The sequence below is a fragment of the Carassius gibelio genome, chromosome B19 (assembly GCF_023724105.1).
Source record: "Carassius gibelio isolate Cgi1373 ecotype wild population from Czech Republic chromosome B19, carGib1.2-hapl.c, whole genome shotgun sequence".
In the NCBI taxonomy this organism is placed as follows: Eukaryota; Metazoa; Chordata; class Actinopteri; order Cypriniformes; family Cyprinidae; genus Carassius; species Carassius gibelio.
In genome coordinates, this window is record NC_068414.1 from 32,783,320 (window position 1) to 32,808,599 (window position 25,280).

A 25,280-nucleotide genomic window follows, 5' to 3' on the forward strand; every position below is an offset into this window, starting at 1 on the left:
CGTGGCGAGGCGTTGAAATTATGGCGAGAAATGAGAAACAGGAAGTGTGTAATACCATCCACATACATTTCCTGATTTTAATCAAACTTCATCAGATTAATCGTTGTATGATGTCAATCGCATATATGTGACTATTAGGAGTCAAAGTTATAGCGCCACCAACTGGCAGCAGGAAGTGTGTCATTTTCAAAATGCTTTGAATTCAGTATCTTATTTTTACTCGATTTGCTTCAAACTTCATCAGAATAATGTTAAAACACAGCCGATATGAATCTGCTGGGGGGATATTGATATCTAAAAATATTGTTGCCGTGGCAACATGTCAAACTGGAATACTTCTCAGGTGATTTTGAGGCATATAACAGGCTTAGAATTTCATCAAACTCAGAACACATATCAGTATTAATGATAACTAGACACTGACAAAAGTTCATAAGAGGGCGTGGAAGAGGCACTCTATAGCGCCACCTTTTGTCAAAAGTGGGGGGGTTAGTTTTAGCTACAGACACCAAACTCGGTACATAAATTGTTCTTATCAAGACGGACAACTTTCTAACTCACAGTCATCAGCTACGACCAACAGGAAGTCGGCTATTTTGATTTGAATGTGGATTTTTTTTACATTTAGCTGTGAATAAATGCATACTGCTCAGAGGAGAGTAACACTATACACACCAAACTTGGTCTACATGTTGAAAAAACATTGAGGAACTTAAATTGTGAATGGGTTTTGGATAGCTTGGATGGTTTTGTCGTGGTGATTTTTTTAAATGACAGTAAAAATGGAATTATTAATTTTCCTGCATTTTTAAATTCCAAACACTTCAAAACCTTTTTCCATACAGAAAAAAAAGTTATTCTGAGTAAATATGCATAGTTTCATGACTTTACAACACTGTATGGATAACATAAAATTAAAAAACTGTCAGACATCTCATCTCACTCTGTCCATCTGTTTGAGTGTGTGTGTGCTTAGACTTCCATTGTCTGAGAGAAATAGCGCCCCTACAGGTGCAGTTACCGGACTAAAAAAGGCATCTGAAAAAGGGAGGAGACTCTCTTTTGGTTTCACTTTTAAATCGGTTAAAATACAAATAAATACTTGGATTTAATTCACACTGACAAGCTAAACCAACATATATGATTATTATCAGGTCAGGGCTCATTAATAATTGATGTGTGGTCAGTGATATGTGAGAAACACTAGAGATGAATCACCGCTCTGAGCAAGAGCGTGTGGAATGACGAGCTCAGAAAAAACGAGTTTATTCTTGTTTTATAGCTATTAAAAATAAAGTATTGCAGCGATATCACACAATTCACCAATTAGAACACACCAAGAGCTAAATTCAGATGCTTTTGAACTGTTTGTGTGAAAATGAAATATTTGTGGCTGCCTATCTGAAATCACTGCCTCCGATCAGCGCGCACAGTGTCACAAGTTCAAAACTAACGAATTTATTCTTGTTTAAGAGCTTTTTAAAATAAATTATTGCCATAAATGCACACAATACACCCATTATAACACAACATGAGCTAAATGCAGGTGTTTGTGACCCGTTTAAGTGTGAAAGACTATTTGAAAGCGCGATTGGCAGAATAACATATATCTCTCGAGCTGCAGGATTCTGCCTTTCGTCGTAAGAACGAACACATCACGGACAAGATTATTTCAAAATACATAATAGCTTGGCTAATATAAACGAAAACAGTCACGTGAACATAAACTGTTGAGAAATAAATCTGAAGTGGATATACTGGATTTTAATATTAAGTGACCGCATATACCAGCTGCTTCTGTCTTCAATTTTAATCTATATAAAAAAGTAAACTCATTCATCTTGGCTGTTTTTTTAATGTGTGTACGTATTTATTTATTATTTTGCTCTAACAAGACTTAATCTATATTCAAATGTAAAATAAAATGTAATTGATTTAATTAAATATAAGTCTTGTTAGAGCAAAATAATAAATAAATACGTACACACATTAAAAAAGCAGCCAAGATGAATGAGTTTACTTTTTTATATAGATTAAAATTGAAGACAGAAGCAGCTGGTATTAAAATCCAGTAGATCCACTTCAGATTTAATTCTCAACAGTTTATATTCACGTGGCTGTTTTCGTTTATATTAGCCAAGCTATTATGTATTTTGAAATAATCTTGTCCGTGATGTGTTCGTTCTTACGACGAAAGGCAGAATCCTGCAGCTCGAGAGATATGTTATTCTGCCAGTCGCGCTTTCAAATAGTCTTGCGCACATAAACGGGTCACAAACACCTGCATTTAGCTCATGTTGTGTTATAATGGGTGTATTGTGTGCATTTATGGCAATAATTTATTTTAAAAAGCTCTTAAACAAGAATAAATTCGTTAGTTTTGAACTTGTGACACTGTGCGCGCTGATCGGAGGCAGTGATTTCAGATAGGCAGCCGCAAATATTTCATTTTCACACAAACAGTTCAAAAGCATCTGAATTTAGCTCTTGGTGTGTTCTAATTGGTGAATTGTGTGATATCGCTGCAATACTTTATTTTTAATAGCTATAAAACAAGAATAAACTCGTTTTTTCTGAGCTCGTCATTCCACACGCTCTTGCTCAGAGCGGTGATTCATCTCTCGTGTTTCTCACGTATCACTGACCACACTTAATGAGCCCTGACCTGATAATAATCATATATGTTGGTTTAGCTTGTCAGTGTGAATTAAATCCAAGTATTTATTTGTATTTTAACCGATTTAAAAGTGAAACCAAAAGAGAGTCTCCTCCCTTTTTCAGATGCCTTTTTTAGTCCGGTAACTGCACCTGTAGGGGCGCTATTTCTCTCAGACAATGGAAGTCTAAGCACACACACACTCAAACAGATGGACAGAGTGAGATGAGATGTCTGACAGTTTTTTAATTTTATGGACACTCTATGTCTTAGTTAAAGCAACTTCCTTTTTCATGGCGAAACATCGAAATTTGTCAGGCCGCCATGGACACGCCCTTTAACGAAACCCTTTAAGATCTTCGCAATTTAACATCGCAAAGGGTTTAAGATTGCACTGACCAAGTTTGGTGTTGATCTGAATAAGTCTCTAGGAGGAGTTCGTTAAAGTACAACCCCTGAAAACGGCAAAAACAACACCAATTTTGCAGGGAAAATTCAAAATAACCGACTTCCTGTTGGGTTTCGGATTTCGTACCAAGAGACTTTTTTGTAGCTATTGGTGTGTTACATATGTGTACAGATTTTCGTACATGTACGTGATACGTAGCTCGAGGCGCACTCCATTGAAAGTGTATAGGTGGCGCTATCGAGCCATTTTGCCACACCCGATGGAATATTGGCCTCCAGATGTGTGCAGGTCAGTACTCTTATCACACATCTGAAGTTTGGGCAAGATCTGATATTTTATGCCTGAGTTACAACAACTTCTACTCCCATTGTTTTTGCCATTTTCAGGGGTTGTACTTTAACGAACTCCTCCTAGAGACTTATTCAGATCAACACCAAACTAGAGGCTGACATTTTTTCGGGAATCCCACGGGTCACGGGATTCCCGTGGGATTCCTGCAGGATGGGAGTCATCTTTGCTATTAATCACGGGATTTGGACGGTACAGGATAAATGGTTAACGGGAGCAGACGGGAGCGGGAATCAACCAATAGCAAAGACGACAAAAAAAAAAAAAAAAAGGAAATGCACCATTTTGTAGTTTCCTTTTAATACGCCTACAATGTAACACAATTAAAAAATAACTACACGACCCAGCCGTCCCAGAAGCCATCAGTGCTTTTTGTCACGGCTTCCAGCCGGAATTCAAAGAGCAGTGATGGAGAGAGCTAACAGCCGCGGAGAAGTCGATGTGGCAAAAATGATTTACAGCGCAAAGTCAGAAGTAATGACATGTCTATTATGTTCAAAGAACTGGTCGGAAAGTCTGAAATATTAATTAAGTTTATGAAAGTAGAATGTGACGGTGATAGCACGATGTACGCTGCTTGTAAGACATGCTTAGTCTTAGTCAAGTACGCAAGTGATTCAGGGACGAGCGGTCTGAAGAGGCACACCTGCAAGGCAAATTCGGGAAAGAATCAGCCAAGCATCGCTTCGTTCATCAAGCGAAAATTGCCGTCAGGTGTCAAGTCTCGTCTGACCGACAAAATTGCTCGCATGTGCAGCCAAGATCTCAGACCCTTTTCTGTGGTAGAGGGGAAAGGCTTTACCAACGTAGCACAGGAGCTGCTCGACATTGGAGCCAAATATGGAAGTAACGTGCAGGTGGAAGACATACTGCCATGTGCACGCACAGTTTCCCGTCACGTAGAAGGGGAGTATGAGAAAATAAAACTGCTGGTCATGGAGGAGCTCCGTCAGTTATGTCACTCTGCACTATTTTTATACATAAATTGTACCTCTCATGCAGTATTCTGTGATCTATAGATTCTAAACCCTAAACACCAGATTTTCCTTACAATTTTTAAACACCATAATATCTCCATATTCTAAACTGGTAATCTTTTTTACATGTAAGATATTTTGTGACCCATTAAAAATATTCTTCTTCCTTTCATGCAGACTAGGGACCATGCTGTAACCACAGACCTTTTGAAAATCGTTAACATGTAATTTAAAAAAACTATAAATATAAACTATAAATGTATTGTTTACTCAACAATAAATGAGTAAAATGCAGCTTTATGTGCTGTTTGGGTTTATTAAACTATTGTAGACATGGTGTGAACTATGTACTGTTTTTCTTTTATTTGCTGTCTTCCATTTTCTGGAGAAAATCTAGAAACAGGTGTCAGCAGCTGGTCTAAAACAGGATGGAGAGCAGATTAAATCAAATTCTATGTATTAACTAAACACTAAGCCTAACCTGATTTTACCAAGTGAGACATGTTCCTGGGACAACATCGTTGTTGACCCTGGAACAACATTGTGATTAACCAATCAGATTTGAAGAACCAGTTTATAGATTTTGTGAAGTTTATGCTTAAAATCAGTGTTTGGTGCTTGTACATCAGTGTCATTCATCTATCATTTCCTCTGATTTTTGGAGTAAAATGTTGTTCCAGGGTCAACAAAATATGTTGACCTAGGAACACATAGGACTTGGCAAAATCAGGACGTGCAAACACTAATTGAAGAAAAAAATATATGGGAGCGGTACAGGAGTGGGAGTCAGTTTAAACAGGAGCGGGATGGGAGTGGGAGTCAATTTACCAGGAGTGGGATGGGATGGGATTATTTTTTTAACTTTGGTCTGGGAGTGGGACGGGACAAGATTTCTTTCTATGGGAGTGGGACGGGACAGGAGTGAAAATCCACTCCCGTGTCATCCTCTACACCAAACTTGGTTGCTTTTTTAATGTGTGTACGTATTTAAACGCCTAAAAACCTAAAACATGCTCTATTATACTATTGTTAGCAATTTCTTTATCGTTCAATTTATCTGGTGTACACGCTTTTATTTTCATAATAAACTTGTTTGTTAGATTATACACAGTTACAGTGGTCTATAATAAATATTAACGGGTTTTATTCAAGCTGTTCAGAATGATTGCCATAGGCTAATTTTTTTAAATGTAAATCAAAAAAAAAAAAAAAAAAATTAAATAAATAAAAAACATTGGAAAAGAATAACTGTTGTACTTTTTTATACATTTTTGTATAATTTCATAGTTTATGCATTATATATATATATATATATATATATATATATATATATATATATATATATATATATATATATATATATATATAAAAAATTAGCCACTCACATAGAAATCTTAGGCCTTATCCTTTTCTGACAGTTTTAGGGATTTTTAAAAATCCTAAAAAACCTTATTTGTGCTGCAAATAATAATTTCAAATTAATTTGATACTGACCTCTGACATCCTGTGACATGATATTTATTTGAATTTACATAATCTCATGGATGTAACAGTAAATCTGTTCAGCCCACAGATCAAGACTAAGCTGTAATGCAAGCAGAACTTTCACAAATGCTTGTAGGTCAATAAAATCATTACAAAACACTTACAAATCATTTAAGGGATTTGATAACACTGTAAAATAATGTATAATTTGTTAACATTAGCAAATGCATTGATAACACTTTATAATAACTGCACTCATTAGTAAATAGTCAGTTCATGCTTCATAAAGCCTTGTCCCAATATTAATAATCAGTAGTAAGCAGTTTATAAATACAGCTATAAATAGCTTGTTCTTGGTTTATAAGCACATTTATTAAAAAGGAGAGTAAAGGGTCAGTTATCTTCCTATGAAAAATAAAAAAATAAAAATAAACAAACAACAACACAGATTGATACAGAACTCAGAAATGTTATTGTGGATTTATGATAAACTCAGCCTGTAAATGAATTCATTCTCCTCCAAGAAGACACAAGTAGTTCACACCAAACTTTTTTAACATGAAGCCAATACACTGAAGATGTTAAATTTCGAATGGGTTTAGGATACCTTAAATGGTGTGGCCATAGCGATTTATTAAAGTAACATAAAAAATACAATAGTTATTTCACTATATCTTTAAAATTTTTAATTCCAACTCTTCATAATTTTTTATATACCTAGAAATCATCATTTGAAGGAAGCACACTAAGTTTCATAGCTTTATCATTTTCAAGAGCCAGCATAAAATTAAAACTGTCATAACATATAAATCAAGCTTGCAATTCTTAGTACCAATAACGGCCACCAGATGGAGCTATAGGATTACTTTTAAATAATTATTGTAGAAACAAGTATGATTTAAATCATTTATAGAAATCTTTCAAAGAAAAAAAATATGAATTTTATGTATTTTACTGATAAAATGACCCTCACTTAATTAGAATAACAAGCTGAAGTATTGTGAACTGTATATTAAGAATAATTCTTTATAGGCTTTATGGACAGATACGTTTTGAGTGACTCTTGAAGGTTCAGCACCACATCCTCTTTTACCACTGTTTAAAGAATGTATCTTACAGTACAGGTGCGGATGAATTTTGAATGGCTTGAATGGTTTTGTCGTGGTGATTTTTTGAAATAACAGTAAAAAAGTAACCAGTAAATGTCTTTTATTTTTTTAAGTGCAGCTTCTAAACGCTTCAAAAAAATGTACACATAGAAGACAAGTCATTCTGAGGAAATATGCATAGTTTCATGACTATACAACACTATATGGATGATAGAAAATTAAAAAACTATCATACATCTGATGTCACTCTGTCCCTCTGTCACTGTGGGTAATGTGTGTGTGTGTGTGTGTGTGTGTGTGTGTGTGTGTGTGTGTGTGTGTGTTAAGTGAATTACGTGTGAAACTATCAGGGAGCATTTAGTCTCCAGTGCCAACATTTTACAGAACTGCCACTTTCCTGGAGTCTCAGAATTACAATGTGTCAGGTTCCGAGAGATCTAAGATTCCAAAAAATGATTTGATTAGAATACCATGAAGTATTGTGAAATACTATATATTAAGACTTTATATATATGCTTTATGAACAGATTAGAGTGACTCGTGAAGGACCAGCACCACCTACTCTTGTCCGATGGTTTGAGGAATATATCTTCCAGAATCCGGGATTAAGATTTAGGAGCTCATTTTTATTCCACCTCCTTTCCTGAAAGTCTGTCTTGCAGAATTGACTAAAAATTAATCTTCACATTAATTCCTAATTATTTTGCAATTCTTTTTGTCAGTTCTTCTTGACCTGTTTTTTTTCTTCTTCTTTTCTGACCTCATGACCCAGTCAGCATTTTTGTACAATGGTCAAGTCTTAACTTTTCCATTTCTGTATTGCATTTGTGTTTGAGTTAAAACAGTTTGAGTTAAAACTCTTTTTTAGCGCATTTCATCTGTAAAAGAAAACATGCCTAATAATTCTGCACATGAATATAAGGAGTTTTTCTCTTCCAGCTTTCCTGGACTATTGTATAGCACTCATAAATGATTAAATAAAAAAATAATGGTAGTTATTAAGATTGATATGGTTTGGAATTGGTAAAATGTGCTTGGAAAAAAATCACAATAAAACAATGTTTTAATGTTTAAGTTTGGAATATTAACTGACATGAATGAATGCTATATAAATATTGTTCATGTTAACATAATGTTTATAAATGAAATCTTATTGTAAAGTGTTACTAAATATATATATATATATATATATATATATATATATATATATATATATATATATATATATATATATATATATATATATTGATCTGTGAATGTGATTTTAAAGTCTAGATGATTCGGATTAACCCTTTAACCGCCATATCCTTTAAAACCTCACTGCCAGAGGGATATTGTGAATGCATGTGCCCGCTGGGCACAGTTAACCTGATGCCACCGGGGTGGCGATGGCATTGGTGGCTTGAGCCCGCCATCGCTGCTTGCAGCTATATTTATTATTATTATTATTATTTTTTTCCAACGTCTCGGGGGCTTTTGGGGCCCTTAACGTGCTTAAAAAGTCTTGAAAATTGGCACACAGATTGGAACCTGCGGCCATTAGGGCCGGGCAGAGACTGATACACGGGCGTGGCACAGGGGCTCTACAGCGCCCCCTGGAATATGGAGGGCCATATATCATACATTCTTGCTCGTAGACGAATGAAACTCGGTACACATATAAATCTCATCAATCCAAACAACTTTTGTATTGCATATCATAGGCTCCGCCCAACAGGAAGTTGGCTATTTAGGGTTTAGTATTCAAATTTTTCGTCAAAGTTGTGGGGGCTTTTGGGGTCCTTAACATACTCAAAAACTCTTGAAAATTTGCGCACACTTTGGAATCTGTGGCCTTTAGGAGCCTGCAGAGGCTGGGACCCGGGCGTGGCACAGGGGCTCTACGGCGCCCCCTGGAACACAGTCAGAAATGTTGATGTATAGCTCACACATACTTGCACATTTTCATATGAAACTCAGTACACATATAGATCTCATCGTGCCGAACAACTTTCGTATTGCATGTCATAGGCTCCGCCCATCAGGAAGTCAGCTATTTAGAGTTATGTAAAAAGTGCATGCTCTGGAATTTGAAATACTTGTCATAGGTTTTTTTCTCGATTGCCGCCAAACTTGGTCAACATGATCTCAAGACACTGGGGATGAAAAATTGCCAGGGGATTTTTGATATCTCGAACGGTTTGCTCGTGGCGAGGCGTTGAAATTATGGCGAGAAATGAGAAACAGGAAGTGTCTAATACCGTCCACATACATTTCCTGATTTTAATCAAACTTCATCAGATTATTCGTTGTATGATGTCGATCGCATATATGTGACTATTAGGAGTCAAAGTTATAGCGCCACCAACTGGCAGAAGGAAGTGTGTCATTTTCAAAATGATTTGAATTCAGCATCTTATTATTACTCGATTTGCTTCAAACTTCATCAGAATAATGTTAAAAACACAGCCGATATAAATCTGCAAGGGGGATATTGATATCTAAAAAATTGTTGGCGTGGCAACATGTCAAACTGGAATACTTCTCAGGTGATTTTGAGGCAAATAACATACTTAGAATTTCACAAAACTCTGAACACACATCAGTATTTCTGATAGGAACTTAAATTGTGAATGGATTTTGGATAGCTTGAATGGTTTTGCCGTGGTGATTTTTTTAAATGACCTTACAAAGGGAATCATTATTGTATTTTTAAATTGCAGCTTCCAAACACGTCAAAGAATTTTTTCATACAGATGAAAAAGTCATTCTGAGGAAATATGCATAGTTTAACGACTTTACAACACTGTATGGATAACAGAAAATTAAAAAACTGTCAGACATCTCATCTCACTCTGTCCCTCTGTTTGAGTATATGTGCTTAGACTTCCATTGTCTGAGAGAAATTGCGCCCCTACAGGTTCAATTCCCGAACTTTTACTTTCACTTTTAAATCGGTTAAAAATACAAATAAATACTTAGATTTCATTCACACTGACAAGCTAAACCAACATATCTGATTATTACCGGTTCAGGGCTCATGGATAAATTATTTCTGGCCAGAGATACGTGAGAAATAGGAGAGATGAATCACCGCTGTGACCACGAGCGTCTGGAGTAAAGAGCTCAGAAAAAACGAATTTATTCCTGTTTTAAAGCTTTTAAAAATAAATTATTACAGCGATATCACACAATCAACCAATTAGAACACACCAAGAGCTAAATTCAGATGTTTTTGAACTGTTTGTGTGAAAATGAAATATTTGTGGCTGCCTATCTGAAATCACGCCTCCGATCAGCGCGTACAGTGTCGAGCTCAAAACAAACGAATTTATTCTTGTTTAAGAGCTTTTTTAAATAAAATATTACCACAAATGCACACAATAAACCCATTGTAACACTACAAGAGCTAAATGCAGGTGTTTGTGACCTGTTTAAGTGTGCAAGACTATTTGAAAGCGCGACTGGCAGAATAACATATCTCTCGAGCTGCAGGATTCTGTCTTTCGTCGTACGAACGAACACATAACGGACAAGATTATTTCAAAATACATAATAGCTTGGCGAATATAAACGAAAACAGCCACGTGAACATAAACTGGATCTACTGGATTTGAATATTAAAGTGACCACATTTACCACTTGCTTCTGTCTTCAATTTTAATCTATATAAAAAAGGAAACTCATTCGACTTGGCTGCTTTTTTAATGTGTGCGTATTTATTTATTTACCTTTTTATACATTTTGTATAATTTCATAGTTTGTGTATTACAATTATGAAAACAAAAATAAATTTAGCCACTCACATAGAAATAGCTTAGGCCTTAACCTTTTTCTGTCAGTTTTAGGGATTTTTAAAAATCCTAAAAAAAACTTATTTGTGCTGCAAATAATAATTTCAAACTCATTTGATACTGACCTATGACATCCTGTGACATTATATTTATTTGAATTTACATAATCTCATAGATGTAACAGTAAATCTGTTCAGCTCACAGATCAATACTAAGCTGTAATGCAAGCAGAACTTTCACAAATGCTTATGAGTCATTTAAGGATTTGATAACACTGTAAAATAATGTCTAATTTGTTAACATTAGCAAATTCATTGATAACACTTTATAATAACTGCACTCATTAGTAAATAGTCAGTTCATGCTTTATAAAGCCTTGTCCCAATATTAATAGTCAGTAGTAAGCAGTTTATAAATACAGCTATAAATAGCTTGTCCTTGGTTTATAAGCACATTTATTAAAAAGGAGAGTAAAGGGTCAGTTATCTTCCTATGAAAAATAAAAGATAAAAATAAACAAACAACAACACAGATTGATACAGAACTCAGAAATTTTATTGTGGATTTATGATAAAATCAGCCTGTAAATGAATTCATACTCCTCCTCATACTACTCCATACTCCTTTTTCAACATGATGCCAATATACTGAGATGTTAAATTGTGAATGGGTTTAGGATAGCTTAAATGGTGTTGCCATAGAGATTTATTAAAGTAACATAAAAAATACAATAGTTATTTTACTATATCTTTAAAATTTTTCATTCTAACTCTTCATAATTTTTTATATAAGTAGAAGTCCTCATTTGAAGGAAGCACAGTAAGTTTCATAGCTTTATCATTTTCAAGAGCCAGCATAAAATTAAAACTATCATAACTTATAAATCAAGCTTGCAATTCTTAGTACCTATAATGGCCACCAGAGGGAGCTATAGGATTACTTTTAAATAATTATTGGAGAAACGAGTATGATTTAAATAATTTATAGAAATCTTTCAAATAAAATAATATGTATTTTAGGAATTTTACTGATAAAATGACCCTCACTTAATTAGAATAACAAGCTGAAGTATTGTGAACTGTATATTAAGAATAATTCTTAATAGGCTTTATGGACAGATACGTTTTAAGTGACTCTTGAAGGTTCAGCACCACATCCTCTTTTACCACTGTTTAAAGAATTAATCTTACAGAACAGGTGTGAATGAATTTTGGATAGCTTGAATGGTTTTGTCGTGGTGATTTTTTGAAATAATAGTAAAAAAGGAACCAGTAAAAAAAAGTGCAGCTTCTAAACACTTCAAAAAAATGTACACATAGAAGACAAGTCATTCTGAGGAAATATGCATAGTTTCATGACTATACAACATTATATGGATGACAGAAAATTAAAAAACATACATCTGATGTCACTCTGTCCCTCTGTCACTGTGTGTGTGTGTTTGTGTGTGTTTTAAGTGAATTAGGTGTGAAACTATCAGTGAGCATTTAGTCTCCAGCGCCAACATTTTACAGAACTGCCACTTTCCTGGAGTCTCAGAATTACAATGTGTCAGGTTCTGAGAGATCTAAGATTCCAAAAAATTATTTAATTAGAATACCATGAAGTATTGTGAAATACTATATATTAAGACTTTATATATAGGCTTAATGAACAGATTAGAGTGACTCGTGAAGGACCAGCACCACCTTCTCTTGTCCGATGGTTTGAGGAATATATCTTCCAGAATCTGGGATTAAGATTTAGGAGCTCATTTTTATTCCACCTCCTTTCCTGAAAGTCTGTCTTGCAGAATTGACTAAAAATTAATCTTCACATTAATTCCTAATTCTTTTGCAATTCTTTTGTCAGTTCTTCTTGACCTGTTTTTCTCTTCCAGCTTTCCTGGACTATTGTATAGCACTCATAAATGATTAAATAAAAAATAATGGTAGTTATTAAGATTGATATGGTTTGGAATTGGTAAAATGTGCTTGGAAAAAAATCACAATAAAACAATGTTTTAATGTTTAAGTTTGGAATATTAACTGACATGAATGAATGCTATATAAATATTGTTCATGTTAACATAATGTTTATAAATGAAATCTTATTGTAAAGTGTTACTAAAGTTATATATATATATATATATTGTTCTGTGAATGTGATTTTAAAGTCTAGATGATTCGGATTAACCCTTTAACTGCCATATCAAGTTCAAGTTCTAGTTCAAGTTCAATTTATTTGTATAGCGCATTTACAACAGCCTCCTGGCTGACCAAAGTGCTTTAACATAAGAGCAAGAATATTACACATACATAAAAATAGACCAGACAAAAAATTTAAAACCACCCATTTCAAAATGTAGCATAACACAGTAGTCAGTACACTAAGGAAAATAAAAAAGTTTTTAGCAAAGATTTAAAAATAGACAAGGAAGGGGCCAGTCTGATCTCTAAAGGCAGGGTATTCCAGAGTCGTGGCCCAGCCACTGCAAATGCACGCTCCCCTCTACGCTCCCCTCTATCCTTTAAAACCTCACTGCCAGAGGGATATTGTGAATGCATGTGCCCGCTGGGCACAGTTTACCTGATGCCACCGGGGTGGTGATGGCATTGGTGGCTTGAGCCCGCCATCGCTGCTTGCAGCTATATTTATTATTATTATTATTTTTTTCCAACGTCTCGGGGGCTTTTGGGGCCCTTAACGTGCTTAAAAAGTCTTGAAAATTGGCACACAGATTGGAACCTGCGGCCATTAGGGCCGGGCAGAGACTGATACACGGGCGTGGCACAGGGGCTCTACAGCGCCCCCTGGAATATGGAGGGCCATATATCATACATTCTTGCTCGTAGATGTATGAAACTTGGTACACATATAAATCTCATCAATCCAAACAACTTTTGTATTGCATATCATAGGCTCCGCCCAACAGGAAGTTGGCTATTTAGGGTTTAGTATTCAAATTTTTCATCAAAGTTGTGGGGGCCTTAACATACTCAAAAACTCTTGAAAATTTGCGCACACTTTGGAATCTGTGGCCTTTAGGAGCCTGCAGAGGCTGGGACCCGGGCGTGGCACAGGGGCTCTACGGCGCCCCCTGGAACACAGTCAGAAATGTTGATGTATAGCTCACACATACTTGCACATATTCATATGAAACTCAGTACACATATAGATCTCATTGTGCCGAGCAACTTTCGTATTGCATGTCATAGGCTCCACCCAACAGGAAGTCAGCTATTTAGAGTTATGTAAAAAGCGCATGCTCTGGAATTTGAAATACTTGTCATAGGTTTTTTTCTCGATTGCCGCCAAACTCGGTCAACATGATCTCAAGACACTGGGGATGAAAAATTGCCAGGGGATTTTTGATATCTCGAACGGTTTGCTCGTGGCGAGGCGTTGAAATTATGGCGAGAAAAGAGAAACAGGAAGTGTCTAATACCATCCACATACATTTCCTGATTTTAATCAAACTTCATCAGATTATTCGTTGTATGATGTCGATCGCATATATGTGACTATTAGGAGTCAAAGTTATAGCGCCACCAACTGGCAGAAGGAAGTGTGTCATTTTCAAAATGATTTGAATTCAGCATCTTATTATTACTCGATTTGCTTCAAACTTCATCAGAATAATGTTAAAACACAGCCGATATAAATCTGCAAGGGGGATATTGATATCTAAAAAATTGTTGGCGTGGCAACATGTCAAACTGGAATACTTCTCAGGTGATTTTGAGGCAAATAACATACTTAGAATTTCACAAAACTCTGAACACACATCAGTATTTCTGATAGGAACTTAAATTGTGAATGGATTTTGGATAGCTTGAATGGTTTTGTCGTGGTGATTTTTTTAAATGACAATAAAGATGGAATTATTAATTTTCCTGCATTTTTAAATTCCAAACACTTCAAAACCTTTTTTCATACAGAAAAAAAGTTATTCTGAGTAAATATGCATAGTTTCATGACTTTACAACACTGTATGGATAACAGAGAATTAAAAAACTGTCAGACATCTCATCTCACTCTGTCCCTCTGTTTGAGTATGTGTGCTTAGACTTCCATTGTCTGAGAGAAATTGCGCCCCTACAGGTGCAATTACCGGACTTTTACTTTCACTTTTAAATCGGTTAAAAATACAAACAAATACTTAGATTTAATTCACACTGACAAGCTAAACCAACATATCTGATTATTACCGGTTCAGGGCTCATGGATAAATTATTTCTGGCCAGAGATACGTGAGAAATAGGAGAGATGAATCACCGCTGTGATCACGAGCGTCTGGAGTAAAGAGCTCAGAGAAAACGAATTTATTCCTGTTTTAAAGCTTTTAAAAATAAATTATTACAGCGATATCACACAATCAACCAATTAGAACACACCAAGAGCTAAATTAAGATGTTTTTGAACTGTTTGTGTGAAAATGAAATATTTGCAGCTGCCTATCTGAAATCACCGCCTCCGATCAGCGCGTACAGTGTCCAGCTCAAAACAAACGAATTTATTCTTGTTTAAGAGCTTTTTTAAATAAAATATTACCACAAATGCACACAATAAACCCACTGTAACACAACAAGAGGTAAATGCAGGTGTTTGTGACCAGTTTAAGTGTGCAAGACTATTTGAAAGCGCGACTGGCAGAATAACATATCTCTTGAGCTGCAGGTTTCTGCCTTTCGTCGTACGAACGAACACATCACAGACAAGATTATTTCAAAATACATAATAGCTTGGCGAATATAAACGAAAACAGCCACGTGAACATAAACTGGATCTACTGGATTTGAATATTAAAGTGACCACATTTACCACTTGCTTCTGTCTTCAATTTTAATCTATATAAAAAAGGAAACTATTTATTTACCTTTTTATACATTTTGTATAATTTCATAGTTTGTGTATTACAATTATAAAAACAAAAATAAATTTAGCCACTCACATAGAAATAGCTTAGGCCTTAACCTTTTTCTGACAGTTTTAGGGATTTTTAAAAATCCTAAAAAAAACTTATTTGTGCTGCAAATAATAATTTCAAACTCATTTGATACTGACCTGACATCCTGTGACATTATATTTATTTGAATTTACATAATCTCATGGATGTAACAGTAAATCTGTTCAGCTCACAGATCAATACTAAGCTGTAATGCAAGCAGAACTTTCACAAATGCTTATGAGTCATTTAAGGATTTGATAACACTGTAAAATAATGTCTAATTTGTTAACATTAGCAAATGCATTGATAACACTTTATAATAACTGCACTCATTAGTAAATAGTCAGTTCATGCTTTATAAAGCCTTGTCCCAATATTAATAGTCAGTAGTAAGCAGTTTATAAATACAGCTATAAATAGCTTGTCCTTGGTTTATAAGCACATTTATTAAAAAGGAGAGTAAGTTATCTTCCTATGAAAAATAAAAGATAAAAATAAACAAACAACAACACAGATTGATACAGAACTCAGAAATTTTATTGTGGATTTATGATAAAATCAGCCTGTAAATGAATTCATACTCCTCCTCATACTACTCCATACTCCTTTTTCAACATGATGCCAATATACTGAGATGTTAAATTGTGAATGGGTTTAGGATAGCTTAAATGGTGTTGCCATAGAGATTTATTAAAGTAACATAAAAAATACAATAGTTATTTTACTATATCTTTAAAATTTTTCATTCTAACTCTTCATAATTTTTTATATAAGTAGAAGTCCTCATTTGAAGGAAGCACAGTAAGTTTCATAGCTTTATCATTTTCAAGAGCCAGCATAAAATTAAAACTATCATAACTTATAAATCAAGCTTGCAATTCTTAGTACCTATAATGGCCACCAGAGGGAGCTATAGGATTACTTTTAAATAATTATTGGAGAAACGAGTATGATTTAAATAATTTATAGAAATCTTTCAAATAAAATAATATGTATTTTAGGAATTTTACTGATAAAATGACCCTCACTTAATTAGAATAACAAGCTGAAGTATTTTGAACTGTATATTAAGAATAATTCTTTATAGGCTTTATGGACAGATAACGTTTTGAGTGACTCTTGAAGGTTCAGCACCACATCTTCTTTTACCACTGTTTAAAGAATTAATCTTACAGAACAGGTGTGAATGAATTTTGGATAGCTTGAATGGTTTTGTCGTGGTGATTTTTTGAAATAATAGTAAAAAAGGAACCAGTAAATGTCTTTTTATTTTTTTAAAGTGCAGCTTCTAAACACTTTAAAAAAAAATGTACACATAAAAGACAAGTCATTCTGAGGCATATTTCCTCAGAATGACTGGTCTCATGACAATAGTTTCATGACTATACAACACTATATGGATGATAGAAAATTAAAAAACTATCATACATCTGATGTCACTCTGTCCCTCTGTCACTGTGGGTAATGTGTGTGTGTGTGTTAAGTGAATTAGGTGTGAAACTATCAGGGAGCATTTTTATTCCACCTCCTTTCCTGAAAGTCTGTCTTGCAGAATTGACTAAAAATTAATCTTCACATTATTTCCTAATTATTTTGCAATTCTTTTTGTCAGTTCTTCTTGACCTGTTTTTCTCTTCCAGCTTTCCTGGACTATTGTATAGCACTCATAAATGATTAAATAAAAAATAATGGTAGTTATTAAGATTGATATGGTTTGGAATTGGTAAAATGTGCTTGGAAAAAAATCACAATAAAACAATGTTTTAATGTTTAAGTTTGGAATATTAACTGACATGAATGAATGCTATATAAATATTGTTCATGTTAACACAATGTTTATAAATGGAATCTTATTGTAAAGTGTTACTAAAGTTATATATATATATTGTTCTGTGAATGTGATTTTAAAGTCTAGATGATTCGGATTAACCCTTTAACTGCCATATCCTTTAAAACCTCACTGCCAGAGGGATATTGTAAATGCATGTGCCCGCTGGGCACAGTTTACCTGATGCCACCGGGGTGGCGATGGCATTGGTGGCTTGAGCCCGCCATCGCTGCTTGCAGCTATATTTATTATTAGGGCTCAAGCCTGGAGGGCGAGAGCCCTATTGTTTTCCTTAGGATTATTTGTTATTATTATTATTATTATTATTTTTCTTCAAGGTTTCGGGGGCTTTTGGGGCCCTTAACATGCTCAAAAACTCTTGAAAATTGGCACACACCTTGGAACCTGCGGCCATTAGGGCCGGGCAGAGTCTGATACACGGGCGTGGCACAGGGGCTCTACAGCGCCCCCTGTAGTACCGAGGGCCATATATCATGCATACTTGCACGTATACATATGAAACTTGGTACATATATATAACTCATCAAACCAAACAACTTTCACACTGCATGTCATAAGCTCCGCCCAACAGGAAGTTGGCTATTTAGGGTTTTATGAAAAACACATGCTCTGGAATTTGATATACTCCTCTGAGGAACTCCACCCGTTCAACACAAAACTTGGTGAACACGATCTCAAGACATTGGGGATGCTAAATTGCGAAGAGATTTTTGATATCTCGAACGGTTTGCCCGTGGCGAGGCGTTGAAATTATGGCGAGAAATGAGAAACAGGAAATGTATAATAACATCCACATACATTTGCTGAATTTGATCAAACTTAATTGGTTTGTTCGTTGTATGATACCGATCGTATATATGTGACTATTAGGAGTCAAAGTTATAGCGCCACCAACTGGCAGCAGGAAGTGAATCATTTTCAGAACGCTTTGAATTCAGCATCTTATTTTTACTTGATTTGCTTCAAACTTCATCAGAATAATGACAAAACACGGCCGAAGAAAATCTGTCGTGGGGATATTTATATCTAATATAGTGTTGCCATGGCAACGTGTCAAACTTGAATGTTCTGTTCTGGTGATTTTTAGGCAGATAACTAGCTCAGATTTCCATGAAACTCGAAACAGATATCAGTATTAAAGATAGCTAGACCATGGCAAAAGCTTTTAAAAGGGCGTGGAAGAGGCACTCTATAGCGCCACCTTTTGTCAAAAGTGGGGGGGTTAGTTTTAGCTACAGACACCAAACTTGGTACATAAATTGTTCTTATCAAGACGGACAACTTTCTAATTCGCAGTCATAAGCTATGACCAACAGGAAGTTGGCTATTTTGACTTGAATATGGATTTTTGGGAATTTTCTTTTGTGAATTAATGCATACTCCTCCCAGGGGAAGTACACTATACACACCAAACTTTGTCTACATTAAGAAAAAACATTGAGGAACTTAAATTGCGAATGAATTTTGGATAGCTTGAACGGTTTTGTCGTGGTGATTTTTTGAAATAACAGTAAAAAGTGAAACATTAATCGTCTTGTATTTTTAAATTGCAGCTTCCAAACCTTTAAAAAACATTTTTCATTTAGAAAACCAGTGATTCTGAGGAAATATGCATAGTTTCATGACTTTACAGCACTGTATGATTAAAAGAAAAATAAAAAAACTGTCAGACATCTGATCTCACTCTGTCACTCTGTGTGAGGAATGTATGCGTGCTGACTGTGTGTGTGTGTGTGAGTGTGAGTGGGGGAGAGGTGTGAGGTGTGAGTTGAGTGGCAGACAAGACAGGGAGAGAGAGAGGGACTTAAACATATCTTTAATCACCAGAAAAAAAATATTATTTTAAATTGTTAATTTTTTCTTGTTGTTGCTAATTGTGCTGTTTTCATTACAGCTTAAGAAATATCTTAGGCCTTATCCTTTTCTGACAGTTTCAGGGATTAAAAAAAATTCTAAAAATACCTATTTTAGCTGCAAATAATAATTTCAAACTCATTTGATACTGACCTCTGACACCCTGTGACATGACATTTATTTGAATTTACATAATCTCATGGATGTAACAGTAAAACTGTTCAGCTCACAGATCAAGACTAAGCTGTGATGCAAGCAGAACTATTTCACAAATGCTTAAAGGTTAATGAAATCATAACAAAACACTTTTAAATTATTTAAGGATTTGGTAACACTTTAAAATAATTTCTCAATTGTTAACATTAGTAAATGCATTGGTAACACTTCATAATAGCTGCACTCCTAGCTAAGCATTAGTAAATAGCCAGTTCATGCTTTATATATCCTTCTCCCAAAATTAATATTTTATTAAGCATTTTATAAATACAGCTATAATTAAATTGTTCATAGTTTATATGCACATTTATTTTGAGGAGATTAAAGGCTGTTATCTTCCAAAATAAAAAAAAAATAAATAAAAAAATAAACAAACACAGAACTAAAAAGGGAATCATTAATTGGCTTGTATTTTTAAATTGCAGCTTCCAAACATTTCAAAGCATTTTTTCATACAGAGATCAGATCATTCTGAGGAAATATGCATAGTTTCACGACTTTACAACACTGTATGGACAACAGAAAATTTAAAAACTGTCAGACTTCTTAACTAACATGATCTCACTCTGGCCACTCTGTCTGTGTGAGGGGGTTGGTGACTGACTGCATTTTTGGTGACTGACAGTGTGTGTGAATTGTAGGGAGGGGAGGGGCTATCTGGCAGAGAGAGAGACAGAGAGAGAGAGAGAGAGAGACCTAATCATCTCTTTAATCATCAGGGGGAAAAAAAATGAGTATTTTAAATGTTTATTGTTTTTGTTGTTGCTAATGGTGGTGTTTTTTTCCCCTTTCATTACAGCTTAAGAAATATCTTAGGCCTTATCCTTTTCTGACAGTTTTAGGGATTTAAAAACATCCTAAGAATCCTTATTTGTGCTGCAAATAATAATTTCAAACTCATTTGATACTGACCTATGACATCCTGTGACATGACATGACATTTATCTGAATTTAAGAGTTATGAATCTACATCCGTCTGCATGGACTCTTGTTTGTAGGTGTTCTAAACTTGCTTACTCCTATTATCAATGGCAACGGCATTGGAAAGCCAGTACATTATATACATATATATATTGCATTTGTTTATATTTCATTTTTGTAAATAATTTAATTTATAAATGATAAAAAGATCCTTAAAAAAGTATGAAAATACAATGATTGAACTTTATAGATGTGCTCAAGAACAAACATTTATAGCTGTATTTATTAACTGCTTAATAATGCATATTAAAGGAGTGCTATTATGTTGTTTCACACTTTCAACTTTAGTTAGTCTGTAATGTTGCTGTTTCAGCATAAAAAAGTTCTGCAAAGATTCAAAGCTCAAAGTCCAATTCAATAGGATAATTTTATTTAACAAAAGTCACATTTTAGAAAAAAAACAACGAACAACTTGTTTGGACTACAACAAATATTTTCCAGGACTTGTGATATCACAAATACGGACGAATGGGATGTAAATTGGTTGAGCTGCACTAGAAAAGGCAATGAGTGTGATATATACGTAGTTGACCATGAAGACTGGAAAAGAAAAAAACTCTGTATATTCAGGTGTGAAGAATTATTAGCCATTTTTCCTTTACTGATAAAATGAGTCAAAAACAAAGGTTTAACTCAGACTGAAAATCCAAAATTATTAGATCCCCATGAGAAATATTCAAAATAAGTACAGTACTGTAATTGCAGAGTTAAGACATGACCACTGGACAGTAAAATGCTTACTGGGTAACAGGGGGCAAGAAAAAAACAAGTGGAGAAGAACAGAAACACATTAACTGGAAAATAATTAAGAATTAAAGTGAATAATTAGGTGTGAAACTATCAGGGAGCATTTAGTCTACAGTCCCACCATTTTTCAGAGCTGCAACTTTCCTGGAGTCTCCAGAATTACAAAGTGTCAGGTTCTGAGAGACTTAAAAGATCCCAAAAATGACTTAATTAGAATAGCATGAAATATTGTGAAATACTATATATTGAGACTTTTTAATATAGGCTTTATGAACAGATGGGTTCTGAGTGACTCTTGTACGACGCTTTGAGGAATATATCTTCCAGAATCTAGCATTAGATTTAGGAGCTTATTTTTATTCCATCTCCTATCCTGAAAAGTCTGTCTTGCAGAATTGACAAAAAATTAATATTCACATTAATTCTTAATTCTTTTGCAATTCTTTTTGTCATTTTTTCACCAATTTTTTTTTCTTCTTCTGCCCCCGTGACCCAGTCACCATTTTTTGTCCAATGGTCAAGTCTTAACCTAATTATTGTTAATTATCTTAAAATAATTATTGTTCATGTTAACATAGTTAATGTTTATGAATTAAATATTATTGTAATGTGTAACTAAAGTTATATAGATTGTTCTGTGAATGTGATTTAAAAGTCTAGATGATTCGGATTAACCCTTTAACTGCCGTATCCTTTAAAACCTGACTGCCAGAGGGCTATTGTGAATGCATGTGCCCGCTGGGCACAGTTTACCTGATGCCACAGAGGTGGCGTTGCACTGATGGCTTGAGCCCGCCATCGCTGCTTGCAGCTATATTTAGGGCTCAAGCCTGGAGGGCGAGAGCCCTATTGTTTTCCTTAGGATTATTTTTTATTATTATTATTATTTTTTTCCAACGTTACGGGGGCTTTTGGGGTCCTTAACATGCTCGAAAACTCTTGAAAATTGGCACACACCTTGGAACCTGCGGCCATTAGGGCTGGGCAGAGACAGATACACGGGCGTGACACAGGGGCTCTACAGCGCCCCCTGGAATACTGAGGGCCATATATCATACATACTTGCACGTAGACACACGAAACTCGGTACACATGTAGATCTCATCAAACCAAACAACTTTCGTACTGCATGTCATAGGCTCCGCCCAACAGGAAGTTGGTTATTTAGGGTTTAGTATTCATATTTTTCGTCAAAGTTGTGGGGGCTTTTGGGGTCCTTAACATACTCAAAAACTCTTGAAAATTTGCGCACACTTTGGAATCTGTGGCCTTTAGGAGCCTGCAGAGGCTGGGACCCGGGCGTGGCACAGGGGCTCTACGGCGCCCCCTGGATCACAGTCAGAAATGTTGATGTATAGCTCACACATTATCACACATATGCATATGAAACTCAGTACACATATAGATCTCATCGTGCCGAACAACTTTCGTATTGCATGTCATAGGCTCCGCCCAACAGGAAGTCAGCTATTTAGAGTTATGTAAAAAGCGCATGCTCTGGAATTTGAAATACTTGTCATAGGTTTTTTTGCCGATTGCCACCAAACTCGGTCAACATGATCTCAAGACATTGGGGATGAAAAATTGCCAGGGGATTTTTGATATCTCGAACGGTTTGCTCGTGGCGAGGTGTTGAAATTATGGCGAGAAATGAGAAACAGGAAGTGTCTAATACCATCCACATACATTTCCTGATTTTAATCAAACTTCATCAGATTATTCTTTGTATGATGTCGATCGCATATATGTGACTATTAGGAGTCAAAGTTATAGCGCCACCAACTGGCAGCAGGAAGTGTGTCATTTTCAAAATGCTTTGAATTCAGCATCTTATTATTACTCAATTTGCTTCAAACTTCATCAGAATAATGTTAAAACACAGCCTATATAAATCTGCTGGGGGGATATTGATATCTAAAAATATTGTTGCCGTGGCAACATGTTAAACTGGAATACTTCTCAGGTGATTTTGAGGCATATAACATGCTTAGAATTTCATCAAACTCAGAACACATATCAGTATTTATGATAACTAAACACTGGCAAAAGTTCATAAGAGGGCGTGGAAGAGGCACTCTATAGCGCCACCTTTTGTCAAAAGTGGGGGGGTTAGTTTTAGCTACAGACACCAAACTCGGTACAAAAATTGTTCTCATCAAGACGGACAACTTTCTAATTCACAGTCATCAGCTACGACCAACAGGAAGTCGGCTATTTTGATTTGAATGTGTATTTTTGAGATTTTACAGTTGTGAATTAATGCATACTCCTCACAGGGGAAGTACACTATACACACCAAACTTTGTCAACATGAAGAAAAAACATTGAGGAACTTAAATTGCGAACGGATTTTGGTTAGCTTGAACGGTTTTGTCGTGGTGATTTTTTGAAATGACAGTAAAAAGGGAAACATTAATTGTCTTGTATGTTTAAATTGCAGCTTCCAAACACTTCAAAGCATTTTTTCATACAAAGATCAAATCATTCTGAGGAAATATGCATAGTTTCACGACCATACAACACTGTATGGATAACAGAAAATTAAAAAACTGTCAGACTTCTCAACTGATATGATCTCACTCTGGCCACTCTGTCTGTGTGAGGAAAGGGAGGGGGAGAGGGAGGGGGAGTGTGAGGGGGTTGGTGACTGTGAATGTTTGGTGACTGACAGTGTGTGTGGATTGTAGGGAGGGGCTGTCTGGCAGAGAGAGAGAGAGAGAGAGAGAGAGAGAGACCTAATCATCCCTTTAATAATCAGGAAAAAAAAAATCTGTATTTTAAATTGTTATTGTTTTTGTTGTTGCTAATGGTGGTGTTTTTTCCTTTCATTACAGGTTAAGAAATCTCTTAGGCCTTATCCTTTTCTGACAGTTTTAGGGATTTAAAAACATCCTAAGAATCCTTATTTGTGCTGCAAATAATAATTTCAAACTCATTTGATACTGACCTATGACAACCTGTGACGTGACATGACATTTATTAATCTCATGGATGTAACAGTAAAACTCTTCAACTGACAGATAAAGCTGCAATGCAAGCAAAACTATTTCACAAATGCTTATAGGTCATTAAAATCATTACAAAACACTAATAAATTATTTAAGGATTTGGTAACACTGTAAAATAATGTCTAATTTGTTAACATTAGTAAATGCATTGGTAACACTTTATAATAACTGCACTCATTAGCTAAGCATTAGTAAATAGTTCATGATTATAAAGCCTTTTCCCTTAATAATAGTCATTATTAAGCAGTAATACATCTATAAATAAATTGTTCTTGGTTTAAAAGCACATATATTACAAAATAGATTAAAGTCTCAGTTGTCTTATAAAATAAATGAATAAACACAACCCAGCTTGATTCAGAATTCAGAAATATTTATTTCAAGATGCAATAAAAGGAAACTGTACACTTGAATAGCTTTTGAGCGATTCTTGAAGGATTAGCATCACCTTCTCTTGTACGATGGTTTGAGGAATATATCTTCCAGATAGTACTGCCGCTCCCTATATGCAGAGTATGCAGTCTTCGTAGGGCACCAACTCCCAGAGGGGGCACCATCCCAGTTGCTCAAAAAAAAAACAAAAAAAACATGCGCCATTCTCCAATATGTGCTCGCGACCGCTCACACCTCATGTTTGCGGCTGAATGTTCGTAATTGATGGATAGACATCTATGCCTGGGTATAGCACATCAGCAATCCGGCACAGAGAAAAGAAAACTAAAGAAAAAAAAAACAGGCATAAAGTTGTCTTGACATTGGACATTCGAGAGTCTCAAATTTAGGGCCGGTCTCTAAAGTTACATGTGATATTGTTATACACTTTTCTAACGTCAGTAGCATTTGAAGAGAATGACTTACAGTCATAAAAACAACTGTAATTGTTCATCTAGGTGACAGCTATAATGCACAATTAATTTGAATGTTTGATATTTATTACA